Source organism: Lactuca saligna, chromosome 3, assembly GCF_052625555.1.
Source record: "Lactuca saligna cultivar CGN05327 chromosome 3, ASM5262555v1, whole genome shotgun sequence".
Lineage (NCBI taxonomy): Eukaryota > Viridiplantae > Streptophyta > Magnoliopsida > Asterales > Asteraceae > Lactuca > Lactuca saligna.
Window position 1 is genome coordinate 199,466,026 of NC_136419.1, and position 17,378 is coordinate 199,483,403.

The 17,378-nt window shown below is 36.9% G+C and overlaps 1 pseudogene; it reads left to right on the forward strand.

The window, feature by feature from the left end:
- Positions 1–11,208: 11,208 nt before the first annotated feature.
- Positions 11,209–15,624, forward strand: LOC145036307 (5'-3' exoribonuclease 3-like; annotated as a pseudogene).
- Positions 15,625–17,378: the final 1,754 nt, after the last annotated feature.

Sequence of the window (17,378 nt, forward strand, 5' to 3'; positions counted from 1 at the left end):
AGTCCAAAGCCCAATCCAAAGGCCCAAAAGTCAACAATGAGTCAAAGCCCAACATATGGCCCAATTTTCCAAATTGGGCCCAAACCTTTACAAGGTCTTACCATAAGGCCCAACCATTTATTGTAGTCTAACATTTGACAGTTTAATGGTCCAATATTATATAATCATTAAGGCCCAACTATGTCTTAATTTTCCAAATTGGGCCCAACTCCTCATATGAGCCTTACCTCAAAGCACATTAATTATTCTAGTCCATTTGCTTGATCTTGGATGTCCCATTAATAATCCAATCACCAAGGCCCAATAATAAACTCAAGTGAAATTAGGGTTTTCACATAAAATGACAATTAGGGTTAAGTGTTTCTCACTTAACCCATTAAGTACTTAATCTATTAAGGACTTAATTCATTAAGTCCATCATTGTTCTAAATAAGTCATATGGTGTGATTGGGCTTAATCACACAATTCCATCCCAATGGCCCAAAAGTGGGTCCCAATAAGTCCAAGCCCATAAATCCAATGTTATGGTTTTCTAAACCCTAATTAGGGTTTCCAACCCCATCTTAGCCCAATAGGCCCAATTGATATGTCTTTTGATTAATTAAGGTTCATTACACTTATTAAGGTTTCACTAGGCCCATTAGTCATCTATTTGGGCTTTTGGGTCCATTAAGCTTTATTGGCCCCATTACGGTTTATTAAGTCCATTAAGCCTCATTGGGCACATTAGGGTTTCTTAGTCCCATTGTCCAACCATCCAAACAAGTCAAAACACCATCAAAGCACACTGCCACCCGACACGGCGGCCAATGATGGTTTTCAGTTTTCCTTTCATTATTTGATTGATAATTTACACTTTACAATGAAGATACCAAAATAAACACACACAACCACCCTTGCGATGGTCGGCGGTGGCATGTAGCGGCAACCACCACCCTATGGTGGTGGTGATTCCTTTTCCGGGAATTCCAGCCATACACACATACACTCACCAACTGCAACACACCCACCTTCACGTCTTTTGCTCGGAAAGGGAAGCCAACCAGTTGTATGGTGGCGGCAGTAACAACTCTTGCGATAATAGCCACCACCTCATGGTGGTGGCGACGATTCTGTTGATTCTCAACCAAGAAACACATGCCCATAGCACCAAAACTCGCACATCCATCTTCGGATACGCACCAGCCCCGGACACCCCTGCGGTGGCGTGAAGCAAACGAGCAAAAAATGATGGAATATTCATCGGGATCCCACAGCGTCGTAGAACCAGGAAGAAGCGGAGAAGGAGAGGAATAATATAATAGGGAGGTGGTCGTCTGACATCCAAACAGCAACAACGACTAGGCTATCTCAGACCTCCACCCCTCGTAAATAGACATCTACTTCACAACTCACCCTTCGCCGTTCACAGCGCAAAAACTTGGTCTCGGTGCTTCCGGTCATTCACGGTGTTACTGACAGCAGTGGTCTCGATGGTCTTTGGTTGATCGGAACAAGAAGAGCCGATGGGAGTGGCGACTGGAGGATTAGGGCGCTTAGGGTTAGGGTTTGCTGGTTGCTAACACCATATATACCGGCTCCCTTAAAACTTTGAACCATAATGACATAATTAGTCCCTGCCCTTCAATTCTCTTTAGAATGAAATCCAACACTTACATTTTAGCCCTCCCTTCCACAATTCCTTACAAAATAAGGCCCTTAATTTACAATACAACCCCTAAGTGTGACAACCCGAAATTTCCATTCTGTACGAACATTATCAAGTCAATAGAAGTTAGAACAGTCGCAGTAAATTTTCAGACTTTTCCGTATAAGTTTAAGTATTTCAGGGTTTACACTTAAGGAGATATCAGGAGAGTGGATGCACTAGGGTTTTGTGCAACTCTGTTATTCCAAAACTCTGTTATATTAGAGTTCATTTCATGAATGAAATATTTCTTCCAAAAATCTCAGGACTATATATAGAATTTTGAGCCATATTCATTCATTAGTTACATTTCGAACTAGAGAAAAGTCGAATTCTCTCTTACGGATCTTCGGGTTTTCATCCAAAATCATGAGTACTTCCATCTAGTTGTATTATATATCTTAGATTGTGCTTGATAATATCAAAATCGGATCAAAACCCCAAGATTTGAGAGTTTACCGCCCAAGAACACTTGGAGAGTAAACTCTTTTATAAGGGCCAAAGTGTGCCCAATGTCCCTCCAAACCTTGGAAATGAACCTTGAGACTACCCATAGCTTTTTTAGACATTCAAAACATTAAGAATCAAGGGTTGAAAGTGAGTTCACGGCCAAGGACGTTCTTGGGCCGTGAACTCCATTTTAAGGTGTCAAAATGCCCCAAATGTCTTCATTAAGCCAAGAGACTAGCATGACACTTTACCTTGATGTGTCTAGGACCCAAAGCAATCAAAATACCAACACCCATGAGTGTTTACGGCCGCAAACACATGACGAAATGGTCCATGGGCCGTAAACTCAAGCTACGGGTGTTTTGATGCCACAAACACTTCCTAAGGCTTAGACTTGAATTTAGAATACTTCCTTATGACCTTTAGGACCCTCATAAACATGAAAGGCCATGAGTTTATGGTAGTAAACTCATAAGGGCCGTGAACTCCTCAAAAACTCTAAGGAAGGTGGTCTTTTTCATCATAGGTTAGAGTTAATGTCCCTAAATCATTCACTAGCCTTCAAACTTGCATTCCCACATGAGTAGCCATGAGTTTATGGCCGTAAACTCCCTTGGGCCGTGAACTCATGGTAGTAAACTCATGTGAGTGACTTTATACCTTCCTATGTTGAATCACATGTGATTCCAACACTTGGTCAAGATGTTTCCTAGTCCCGGAAGGTGTTTCCTTTCATATACGACATCCCCAGAAAAAGACCGATTTTTGTTTATGCTTTATAAAAATCAGAGTATCTCTTTCAATAAAAACGTTGCGGAATTTGTTCCCAAAAAACATGATAATTTCATTATCAAAGCATTTCCGAAGAAATGTATTTTTATTCCTTTTAAAACATTTGGGATGTCATCGTCAATATAGAAACATAAGCATAAACATAACTTACATTCATTTACACTAGTGATCTATATCTCCTTAATCTCTCAGTGTAATGTAACTTCACATTATCACCTGTGACACAAGTAAACTGAGTGGGTCAGGTTGGGAAAGCTGGTGAGTACATATGATTTTCAACCCACAATAATATAATTATTATGTTTAATCATCAAACAATTAATCCGATTACCCATCACCATTATCTTCTTTATTCCTAAGTATCATCCCTAAGGATTTATCCTAAAGGTCGTCTCCTACATCATATTTACCTCTCATCTCCTTACATCGCATTTCCTTATATGTTCGTTCATAAGGACTCTCCCTAAGGATCATCGCCTACATCGCATAGACAATATTGATTCAGGGATTACTCCCTCAATACGTGCCCAACAAGGGTTACGGCATCATCGCATGAATACGTAGTTACAGCATCGTCTGAACTCGTAATTCATAGTAAGGGGTTAGAGTATCATCGCATGAATATGTAGTTACAACATCGCCTGAACTCGTAATTCATTGTAAGGGGTTAGAGTATCATTGCATGAATACGTAGTTACAACATCACCTGAACTCGTAATTCATCACCTACATGTTATGAGCCTGCTGGTGTTTCCACGGGGTTGTCTATAATAGTTTGTGGTCGCCATCTATACTCTGGTAGATGACTACATCTCCAAATTGTCGGATAATGTTATAGTATCTTTCATCCTACATCACCGATATATCATCACCTATCCATCCTCAGCTATCATCACCTATCTCTCATCATTTTATTTCATCACACATCAACTATTTCATCTACCCATGTTTTATACCAACATATTTGTAGATATAAAATAAATATATAGTATAGATCATTTAAAAACATGTTTAAAAATATTTCACCCAACATAAACAGCAAGTATTCAGACAATATACACACATAGCACGTAATTTATATTAAAATACTTCATATCTATGTGTATGATGAAAGGGAACACGCACTCACCTGAGAAGGTGGTGACTCGGTACTCAGACAACATTTCGTTATTGTTAGAACAATTTCCCTCGGACAAAACCTAGTATCAATACCACTAGGGTTTAGTCAAATATTCACCAAGACTAATTAATAGTCTAGCTATTATTACATTATATAAGCGTTAAACAATACTTATATAACCCATAACAATAGCCCAAGTACTTATTATAAGGTCCTAATAACATTACTATATTGAAACATAACTTATACTAAAGATAGGGTATGCGTAGCTCAGTTACAACGGGTTTTCTCGAAAATTGGGCTTCGCTGGAGTAGTGTTCCCGAGTTGAAAGGCTCTTTTCTCGGGGCTTCGGGAGCCTCGGGGATTCCTTCGGGTGCTAGGGGGTTTACCTAGACTTTATGGGGCTTAAGGGAGGCTAGAGAGAGAGTTTAGAGAGAGAAAGTTGAAGGGGAGAGGTGTGGGAAATGAGAGAACCCGACACCTCTATTTATAAGTTGAAATCCTGATGGACTCGCCGAGTCGGTGCCACGTGTCATCAACTGATGGCTTTTCTTGGGGAGAAATCCTTCGTCCATATTCAGCCACGTCACCCATTTTGCAGCAGCACCCTGCCGACTTCTAAACCCCGTAATTTTCGCATATGAGCTTCGTTTTCGATGTTCTTTTTTTTCACGCGTAGGTAAAAACAAGATCTACAACTTTCATTTAGACTCCGTTGGCTAATTCTTGACCGATCTTAAATTTAACAGTAGGAGGATATTACATTGTTAAATGACCACGAAGAATTCGTAACTCCTTCATACGAACTCCGTTTTTGTCTGTATTTTTACCGTTGAGTTCCTATTAATGAGATATTCAACTCTCATTAAGGTTGCGTAAGCCAAAAAATGCTCGAACTAAAATTTGAGTTTCGGGTCGTGCACGGCTATGTCAAACCTTAGAAAAATCATAACTTCGTCATACGAAGTCAGATTTGAGAGTTCTTTTTTTGTATGTTATTGGTTTAATGTATACTAAAATTTTTGTTTAGACCATTAAGGCTAAAAAGTCCTCTATCTTAAATTCACTATTTACATCTCACAAGTGTCGTGTCGGTTTTGCTTAAAAACTTCTATGGGCCATAACTTCTTCGTTATAACTCGGATTTCAGCGTTCTTTATATGCATGGAACCCTTGAGACATATTCTACAACTTGGTTAAGATTATTTATTCTAAATAATCTTTTGTCGAAAAATCGTTTTCGACCCCTATTATCTATAAATTGATTAGTCCGGATCTACGAACGTTACACATCACAATGAACTCATAATGACCATATCGAGTCGGGAAAGCCGTCTTCTACACAACCTCATCGCGAACCTGCATCTGATGATAACCTGATCACAAATCAATCTTGGAGAACCAAGATGCACCATGAAGCTGGTCGAAAAGATCATCAATTCTCGGGAGGGGATAACGGTTCCAGGTAGTCGATACATATCCGATGACACTCACGCTTCTTCTTCACAGACAAAATCGAGGCTCCCAATGTATAACACAACGCAAGATGTTCTTCCAGATAAAGACCAAACATACTCAAAGAGACTCCGAATCTCATATGGATACCTCGAAAACTTCTTAATCATAACCGCCTCTAATATCAAGAATCTCTTGCAGATGCACAAACAATAATTCTGACACTGTATTCATAACATCGATTCTTTATCTAGAAACAAATAGATTACCACACACATTGCCTATAAATCCCCAACAAACAATTCATCATAGCATTATTTCTTAGTCAGGATACGAGGCGACAACCAAGTATGTAGTTAATATTAAACAAAATCAAAAAACATGATTTTTAATTTATGGAAAAAATCAATGTCAAAATAAAAAAAATAAAAAAGTTAAAATTAAATATTTTTTGCTATTTACCTAAGGCCTTTCGGTATTCGTACGCATGAAAGTAATTCACATCATCATCAACTTCTTTCACAACCCACCTACTATACATGTGGGGTGTTGTTCATCAGTGATCAACTAGTGTAGAAGAGAGAGAGAGAGAAACGGGAGAGAGAGATAGACACAAAGGTTGCCTAGACGTCCGTAATGGAGATCACTCCACAACACACCCACTATGCTTGGGGGTAGTGCTCACTAGTTGTAACGCCCGCAGATCCGGGCTAGTCAATTTAGAGGCAACAGGGGTCGAAAATAACTTTTCAACAAAAGATTATTTATAATAAATAATCTTAACCAAATTGTAGAATATGTCACAAGGTTTTCGTACATATAAAGAACGCCGAAATCCGAGTTATAACGAAGAAGTTATGGCCCGTCGAAGTTTTACGGCAAAATCGGCACGGCACCGGGAAGCGTAAATAGTGAATTTACGATAGAGCGAGATTTATCCTTAGCAATCTAAACAAAAGTCGTAGAATATGTTAAACTAAGAGTGTCGATAAAAAGAACACCCAAATCTGATTTCGTATGAGGAAGTTATGATTTTTCTAAGATTCGGCTTAGCAGTGCACGGTCCGAAACTCGAATTTTAGTTCGAGCGGTTTTTGGCTTACATGACCTAAATGAGAGTTCAAGATCTCATTAATAGGAACTCAATGGTAAAAAGACAGACGAAAACGGAGTCGGTATGAAGGAGTTACGAATTCTTCGCGGTCATTTAACAGTCTAAACGCCTCGTACTGTTAAATTTAAGATCGGTCGAGAATTAGCCGACGGAGTCAAAATGAAAGTTGTAGATATTATTTTTACCTACGCGTGGATATAAAGAATGTCAAAAACGGAGGTCGTATGTGAAAGTTACGGATTTTAGAAGTCGGAAGTGTGCTGTGCGAAAATGGGTGATGTGGCACAATCTTGGCCATTGCTTTCTCCCCAAGTCTTGCCACTAGATGGTGACATGTGGCACCAAGTTCAGCCATTTTCACCCTATAAATACCACCTCTCCCACCCTCATTTTCTTCACACCTTTCCCATTCTTTCTTCTCTTTACTCTCTCTCTAGAACCTCTCTCTAGCCCCGAAATCCCCCGAAAAGCCTAGGGAACCTCCCTAGCACGAGGCGGAAGCCCCGGAGTGCTCGACGGCTCCGAGAAGAAGAGCTTTTCGGCTCGGAAACGCTGCTCCAAGCAAAGTCTGATTTTCTATAAAAGCCGCTGTAAGTGAGCTACGCCTACGCTATTTTTAATATAGTTTTTATTTAATTATATTAACGTTATTAAGAACATATAATAAATACTTGGGCTATTATTATGGGTTATATAAGTATTTTTTTTAACGCATATATAATAGTAATAATAGCTAGACTATTAATTAGTCTCGACGAATAATAGACTAAAATGTATTGGTGATAATACTAGGTTTCGTCGAAGAATTTTTTTTTAAAGTAAACGAAGCGTTGTCCGAGTACCGAGTCACCACCTTCTCAGGTGAGTGCATGGTCCCTTTCATCTTACACATAGATATGAAGTATTTATTATATAATTTACGTGTTGTGAGTGCATGGTCCCTTTCATCTTACACATAGATATGAAGTATTTATTATATAATTTACGTGTTGTGAGTGCATGGTCTCTTTCATCTTACACATAGATATGAAGTATTTTAATATAAATTACGTGTTATGTGTGCATATTGTCTGAATACTTGTTGTCTATGCTGGTGAAAGATTTTTATACATGTTTTAAATGATGTAAACTGTATAAAGTATTTTATATCTACAAAATATGTTGGGTAAAACATGGGTAGATGAATGATGATGGATAAAAGCTGAAATAGAGGAACATTACTAGTACAGACCTAGTGCCCTATAGGTATACACCGGCAGCAGTGGACCTAGTACCCTATAGATGAGCACTGGCAGCTGCGCCACAACCCGTAGATGATTTAGATCTACGGTAAACATCCTAGCAGCTGCGCTCTAAGGATAGTATCGGCAGCTGCGCCTAATAGGGAGCCTTATGACCATGACAGTAGTGTTTAAAGGTCAATACCAGCAGAAGCGCCTCATAGAAAATGTCCTAATTCTGGCAGCTGAGCCTAAGTGACAATATTAGCAGCTGCGCTTGACCAATGTGTCATTGGCAACAATGGACTTCATGTTGTTTCCTTAGGATGATCCTTAGGAATGGATGAATGAGAAATAGCTGATTCTTAGGGTAGATCCTTAAGAATAAAGAAGATAATGAGGATGGGTAATTGGGTTGATTGTTTGATTGTTTAAACATAATAATTATATTATTGTGGGTTGAAAACCCTATGTACTCACCAGGTTTCCCAACCTGACCCACTCAGTTTATTTATATAACAGGTGTTGATATGAAGTGACATTACACTGAGAGATTTAAAGAGATGTAGATCACTAGTGTAAATAATTGTAAGTTCTGTTTATGCTTATGTTTCTGTATTAACGATGACGTCCCAAACGTTTTAAAATGAAATAAATACGTTTCTTCGAAAATGTTTTAATAACGTATTTACCATGTTTTTCTGGGAACAAATTCCGCAACATTTTTATAAAATGAAGTACTCTGATTTTTATAAAGCATAAACAAAATCGGTCTTTTCTGGCCGTGAAAATGGGGATGTCACACTAGTGGACATCCCCTCCACATAGGATCCACGTAGGAAACCTACGCGTGAAACAACTCCAATACCGGATGACGTAATAAAAAAGATTTATTTTGAATTTAATTCCTTAACGAACTATATCGTTTCAAAAGAAATCAAATTAAATACAATTTAAGCATTTTTTAACCCCTTCACATCGAAAATCTGACCATAAAAAGGCAACTTAAACATAACCTTTTATCGTAATTTAGTTACTTCTGATTGTCTTTTTAAAATAGAAGTCAAACTTATCTTTTTAAAAAAAATGGCATGATACAAAGACAATGATGATGAGAGTTGGGTTTTCGAAGTGCCATTGGAGAACTTTGCAAAGAGTCTATCCCTCCTCAAAGTCTCCAACACCTCTCTTAAATGCTCCTCATGTTGCTCCTGAGTCTTAGAATAAACCAGGATATCATCAATGAATACTATCACAGACCGATCCAACATCGGTCTGCATACGCGGTTCATGAGATCCATGAATGCGGCTGGAGCATTGGAGAGCCCAAATGGCAGCACGACGAACTCATAATGACCATATCGAGTCTGAAAAGCCGTCTTCTGCACAACCTCATCGCGAACCCGCATCTGATGATAACCTGATCACAAATCAATATTGGAGAACCAAGATGCACCCTGAAGCTGTTCGAAAAGATCATCAATCATCGGGAGGAGATAACGGTTCTTCACCGTTACCTTATTCAACTCCTGGTAGTCGATACACATCCGATGAGACCCATCATTCTTCTTCACAAACAGAATCGGGGCTCCCTAATGTATAACATAACGCAAGATGTTCTTCCAGATAAAGACCAAGCATACTCAAAAAGACTCCGAATCTCATATGGATACCTCGAAAATCTCTTAATCATAACAACCTCTAATATCAAGAATCCCTTGCAGATGCACAAACAATAATTCTGACAGCCTATTAATAGCACCGATTCTTTATCTAGAAACAAATAGATTACCACACACCTTGTCTATAAATCCCCAACAAACAATTCATCACAACATTATTTCTTAGTCAGGATATGAGGCGACAACCAAGTATGTAGTTAATATTAAAACAAATCGAAAAACATGATTTTTAATTTACGGAAAAAATCAATGTCAAAATAAAAAAATAAAAAAAAATTTAAAATTAAATATTTTTTGCTATTTTCCTAAGGCCTTCCGATATCCATACCATAAAAATAATTCCACATCATCATCATCTTCTTTCACAGCCCATCTATTATACATGTGGGGTGTTGTTCACCGACCAACTAGTGAAGAAAAGAGAGATGGACACAGGTTTCCTAGACGTCCATGATGGTAGGGGTGTGCAAAAAAATCGCAAAACCGAAAAACCGAGCCGATCCGGCCAATCCGAAACCGAAAAAACCGTAACCGAAATAAATCGAAACCGAAACCGAAAAAAACGACTATCTACGGGTCGGTTTCGGTTTGGATATTTCAATATCCGCGGATACCCGAACCGAACCGTCATTGATATACATATATATATATATATATATATATATATATATATATATATATATATATATATATATATATATATATATATATATAACTAGAATAAATAATAAGAATATTGTTACGCTTCCATACTCCATACTCGATCAACATTTTCTTTAATTTATCCGTCCTACCGCATACAATCCAGTAATCCCATAGCCCAAACAAAACTCAAACAATAGTTTAGAACTTTCATCACCTTTTATTGTTAATTTCATTAGTTATTATATAAATTATAATATATAATTAGAACTTGATGACTTAGTCATGGTTTATATTTTTTATTAATGATTTTGATTTTTTGTATTTAGTGGGTACCAGTGAACCGAACCGTGGTTACCCGCCTTCATCCGGTTCGGTTCGGTTCGGTTTTTTTCATAATTCGGTTCGGTTTCGATTAATGCATGTTAGGTACCCGCCCCGTGGTCATGATTCATAATTTTTTTATTATCCGAACCGAACCGCCCCGTAAACACCTTTATATGATGGTAACCACTCCACAACACCCACTACGCTTGAGAGTGGTGTTCACTAGACATCCCTTCCACATAGGATCCACGTAGGAAACCTATGCGTGAAACAACTCTCAAACCGAATGCTCTAATAAAAACGAATTATTTTGAATTTAATTCATTAACAAACTATATAGTTTCAAAAGAAATCAAATTAAATACAATTTAAGCATTTTTTATACCCATTCACATCGAAAATCTGATCATAAAAAGGCAACTTAAACATAACCTTTTATCGTAATTTAGTTACTTCTGATTGTCTTTTTAAAATAGAAGTCGAACTTATCTTTTAAAAAAAATTGGCATGGATACAAAGACAATGATGATGAGAGTTGGGTTTTCGAAGTGCCATTGATTGTGACACAGTGTAATCATAGTCTTTTAGTCTTTCCGATCTCTGTGCTGCCGCCATACTAAATGGAAACCAAACATACTACGTACCAGTAGTTGCAATCCATCACTTCCAATTCCTGTAGATTTACAGAGAAAGGAGAAGCTGTGTGAAGCAAGAAGAAATGGGTGTAAAGTCATTTTACAGGTGGCTGGTGAACAAGTACCCAAAAATAGTGGTGAATACGGTGGAGAAGACGAATGAACAAGACGGAACTCTGGCCAACCCCAACGGCCTTGAATTTGATAATCTTTACCTCGACATGAACGGAATCATACATCCATGTTTTCAACGGGAATACGAAGATGTTCTTTCAAAACATGTACGTCTCTTAATCTTCTTTCTTTTTCAATCTTTTGTATTCGAAAATGGAAATATTTTTTCTGGGAATTTATCCGTTTTAAAAATCTGTTTTATTTACGTTGTTTGTTCTTTTTACAGTTAAATACCGATGTTCTTTCAAAACATGTACGTCTCTTCATCTTCTGTATTCCAAAATGGAAATAACTTTTATGGGAATTTACTATAGTAAAAATCTCTATTTTTTACAATGGTTGTACTCTTTTTACAGTTAAATACTCCTGCATCTTACGAAGATGTTTTCAGCAACATATTTGAGTATATAGACAGGGTTATGATGATAGTAAGACCACGAAAGCTTCTATATTTGGCCATAGGTAAGCGATATTGTTTCGACTGAAATCCACTTCCATATTCAAAGATTACAAATTTAAAAACATTATGCAGATGGGGTTGCACCAAGAGCTAAAATGAACCAGCAAAGAACAAGAAGATTTAGAAATTCCAAAGACCACGAGACACTTGTACGTTTTTCTCCTACAGTTACATGCTTTTTCATACACATTTTCATCGAAACACTCCAGTAGAAAGTAGAAACTAATAGATAATCATAATCGGGATACGAACTATTTCTGCATGCTAGAGTTCCACGTTATCTTTTTTGACCATTTCATAATTAAGTTTGAAAGTAATGTCTATATATAGCGGAAAGAAGAAGATAGATTGAGAAGACAATACGAAATTGAAGGTAGAGATGTTCTTCCGCACCAGGAATCAGAAATGTCAGATTCGAGCATAATCACTCCTGGCACAACGTTCATGTTCGAGTTATCAAAGCAACTCCAGACTTACGTTAATCTGCGCATATCAAAAAATGATGCATGGAAACACTTGAAGGTTCTTCATGTGCATCTTGAAAGATTTAATGATTTAATTGATTAATACGTGATCCAAACTGTATCCATTTTCATGGCGTTAATTTGTTAATGTTCGATCATTTAGGTAATTCTCTCTGATGCGAATGCCCCTGGTGAAGGAGAACACAAGATAATGTCATTCATACGGCTTCAACGTACTTGCCCTGGTTATAATCCGAATACACGCCATGTCTTTTATGGTCAGGATACAGACCTTATTATGCTCGCTCTGGCTACACACGAAGTCCATTTCTCCATTTTGCGAGAGGTTCTTTCTTTGCTTCTTGTAAAAATCGTGTTTATTTGTTAAATTCTGATTAATAAAGTTTTTGTAATCCATTCTAATTCTAGGTTCTTGTTTTGTCAGAATGTTTTTGCAGAATATAACTCAAGAACAAGTCGCTCCTCTGTGTCGTTGCCAGCTGGAAAGCCAAAGTCGTTGGTGAAGAAGCCGCACCAGGTAATTAAGGAGTCAAATGTGCATGTCCCTACAACAAGTGGTTTAATTATCCATGAACAGTTATGTAAATTTATGTGAATTTAAATTTATTGACTTTACATGTTTCCATGAAACGTGTGATCGATGGATTAAACATGAGCTAAAAATTCTTATTTATGTTGTAGTATGCGTGCACTTGGTGCCATTGTAATGATAGTTTTATTGTTTTTTCTTACTGCAGTTTGTTCATGTTTGGATACTGAGAGAATATATTAACCTTGATTTGAGAACGAAAAATGTTCCTGAAAATTTTGAATATGATATTGAACGACTCATTGATGATTTCATCTTCTTATGCTTTTTTGGTGGAAATGATTTTCTTCCGCCTATGCCAACCTTGGAAATTCTTGAGGTTTGAATGCTTTTACATTTTAGCTATTTCGTTTGAAGAAAATTTCAATGGTGTCAAAAGTACAAAGATGAAAAATTGCTATAGTTTACCAAAAAGGTGTATTGAAATGTTCATGAGACAACTAAATCTTGCCGCTTTTGTGGTAGAATATCCAAATTCTTAAGCTTTATCATTCTTGATCAGGGTGCTATTGATCTATTGATTCATGTATACAAGCAAGATCAGATTCTCATGAACGAAAAGCAAGATCAGATTTTCATGGCGTTAATTTGTTAATGTTCGATCATTTTCATGGCGTTAAACTGTATCCGCTTTTGTGGTAGAATATCCAAAAGGTAGCTAATGATGTAATGTAAAGGGTCGAAAAGTTCATCCTTGCAGTTGGCGCATATGAAGATCAGATTTTCGAGAAAAGATCAACAATATTCCACAAGAGCAAGCTTCGATACATGTTGTCAGAAGTCAAGGATAAGGTTCTTTTTCTTTTTATTTATTACAAATTCATTAAGTTTTATAATAGCTGTCACAAACATATTCTTACAAGTAATCTTTCGTATAGAGTCGTAAGGGAGAAGACAGTTTGTTTTCTGTGACAAGAAGTGCTCACAATCACAGTGAAAAATCAACCGATCATGATGTACAAGTACGATATATTGTTGAGAAATACTATATCTTTCGCTATCATTGTTGTATCTTCAAATCATATATTTACTCAATATGAAATGTCTTTTTCTTGTTTTCTCAGATGGCCGAGAATACAAAAGCATTGAAGGAGAAATTAAAATCTTACATGTGTGAGATATCGGATAATTTCAAAAACGGTTTTCTTTCAGACATGGTAGGGATCGTTCTTGTGAGCATTCCCTTTTTAGGCTGTAGATTACCACAACTAGTGAGTGTTTAATTAAACTAAATCTTGTCAGGTGAAACTGGGTACTCCTGGATGGAGAAAACGCTATTACAAATACAAGTTTTCTGCTGAAACAGAAGTGGATATGGAAAATACGAGGAAAGAAGTATGTATGTATATATGCTACATCAACTATATCTTACTAAATGCATTTATTCTCAAATATTGGATCCACTTTATTCTTTGTAGGTCAAAAAATACACCGAAGGGTTGTGTTGGGTTCTTCTATATTACTTCTCGGGTGCTGCGTCATGGACATGGTAATTAGGGGCATCTGTGAATAAGATCAATATTTATAGGTTCATCATCATACTGTTGACTGGTTGATAACATAGAATAACGAGTGTGATTATTCCATCAACAGGTTTTACCCATTCCATTATGGGCCATTCCCATCAGATTTTAAAGGTCTTTCAAGTACTAAAGTTACGTTTCAAAGAGGATCCCCCTTGAAACCATTTGATCAACTTATGTCTGTTCTCCCCCCTACAAGGTATATGTTCTTAAATTTCTTTTTGTAGAAACATGATTACATTGGTTGATCTGGTTTTGTTCATGATCTTATCTAATTTGTAGTGCTCATGCACTTCCACCTTCATATGGGTCACTAATGACAACTGATGATTCGAGTATTCTTGATTTCTATCCTAATGGTATGTCCCATTCTAAGTTGTCAGACAGATAAATTTTGTTGCTTAATATCTTTATGAACACTATTGAATATATACATATGTTGTTGTTTTATACTCAGATTTTGATGTCGACATGGATGGGAAAAAATTTCTTTGGCAGGTTAGGGGATGATTATTGTTCAAAATACTTATTTCTCCTTTCAACAACCATGTTTTATATGCCTATAGTTTTCTTATGTTGCAAAAATATATCTTTTGAAGGGTATCTGCAAGCTTCCATTTATCGATGAGGAGAGCCTTCTTGCTTCAACAAAGATGATTGAGAAGGAACTGACTGTATGTATGGCTGAATGGTATTTAGAAATTAGAAGCTTCACATGTTTGACAAGGACTCTAATTATTTATCTTCAGGAGGAGGAAGCTAAAAGAAATGCTGAGAATCCCGACAAGTTGTTCCTACACATTTCAGAAAATCTTGCCTTGCGGATTATCACTTCCTTCAACAATGAAGGCTCCATCGAGCAAAAGACAGGCTTAAGGTTGTGCTGTCCATTATTAAAATGATGTGGTTATTTTTTTTCCTAATGTATATATTTTCTTCTCTTGTTTCAGTTTCAATGGAGACATAAATGGTTTTGTCCATCCTAACCTAGAGCCCGAGTATGTTGGTGATTCTAAAGGCCTTGGAAACGATCTTGATGTTCTGTAAGAAAATGCTTTTTTCAGTCATCACTCAGGATTTATAATCTAGAATATATTGTTCTACTGTCTTAAATAGTGTATTTTTCTATGCTACAGATGTGTATACTATGATCCACCATGCTTCTCTCTTCATATCCCTTGTGTCCTTGAAGGCACATCCATTCCAGAACCGGTATGCCATTTTGGATCCTTATGATCAGGTTCTGTTGCTTTGACAGGCTTCTAGTTCACCCCTTCCTCCTTTAAAGGTTTTGTTGTGGACAATATTGTGGGTTATTTGTACTCGTCTTTTTCATCAAAAAATGGATGAATGATTTGCTTTTAGACACTTCTGAAGTCCATGAACATGCATTAAAGTTGAGTCTTGTTCTAGACATCTAGTGATGTTAGTTTCCAAGTAATTGATGAAACTTTTGGAAAATTTGATTAATAGACTGTGAGTGAATCCGATATCGAGGAAGGATGCTTGTGCATGAGAGCCATGGTTACCCTGTACGAAGCAATAGGTTTGTTAATTGGTTCAACTTTTGTCTTAGCTAATTATGCTCCCTTGGTGGCTTTCGACTCTAGCCTTACCATTTTTGCAATTTTTTTGTTCATAGATCACATACACAGGTTCAAGAAGCTAAAATAAACCCTAACCGAAGCAATAGGTTTGTTGATGCCACAAGGACACCAAAAGAACAAACAAGCTGTGCTTCTTGGTGGAATACTTATGGGAGAGGTTCTCGGACAAACAATGTGTATGGTCAGTCTCGGTCAGTTGGGTCAGACTCCAATTTAAACAGAAACCAGGAATGCTTCTAGTAGATGGTAGAGTTTATGCTTCCACCAGTTAAGAAGTATTTTGCAAGGTGGTAAGGTTTCTCTTGTATGTTTAAAACCTAACCTAACATGCATGTATATGTCTGAAACTTATAAGACATGTTTTTTGATGTAAACATATACTTTTGCCAAAAAAATGAAGTATCAACCAAAGTAACAGATGATGTGGGCCGCTGTTATAAATTTAGACTAGCCAAGTGGCCGATAAAAAGGTATCTCAACATTTTGAACCTCGTGATATGGTGCAGCATTTTTAAACAATCCTTGCTATCTTAAGTAGACATGTGTGTAGGTAGTCTTGAAGTGTCAAACTTGTTATGGGTTAATATAGTTGGATTTCATTATCAAAAACAGTGTAGAAATGATGAAGACTAATTGCATAGAAACAAAATATTTTGACATGATTCTTAGTTGTTGAATTCTAGAGACGGATTTGAAATTTGAATGGATGTGATTTTTTTGGTTGACTTCGAGACATAGATGAGGTTACTCTCCCGGAAGGCATTATTTCCACAAGATGGAATAAGTTTATCCCTCGGAAGATCAATATCTTTTAGTGGCATGTTCGTCTAAATAGAATTGCTACTCGTGTTAATATAATTTAGATGCAAAAGGCATGGATATTCCGTCTTTGTGGTATGTGTGACTCAGACAGGGAAGCTGTGTTGCATATTTTCAATTAATTTATGCCAATTTATTAGTATTTGTGAGTTGTTCATACCAGATTTTATTGATGTGGATAATCCATCCATTATTTATGAGTTGTTCATACCAAATTTGTGGCATATTTTCATTTCTTATATTTATGCCAATTTATTGTTTGTGGATTTTCCGTCCGTTGTTTGTGGTATATGTGAGTTTTTCATACCAGATTTTATTGATGTGCAAGAGGTAATTGTTCATACCAGATTTTATTGATGTGCAAGAGGTGGTGATGTGGATTGATATGTTACGGCTTCTTCTAACGAACAAAATTGTTTTGAAAGCTATCATTGTGGTGGCTTCTTTAGGGGTTTCATTATGATGTTCTTTTTGAGGGACACAATCTGTGTTTTAAAAAGCGTGCTTAAGGTGTTAGGTGACTTAAGGCAAGAATAGAAGAGTTTTCAGCCACCAAGGCGATGTCATGTAAAGGAGGCATCGATTTCTTCTGCAAC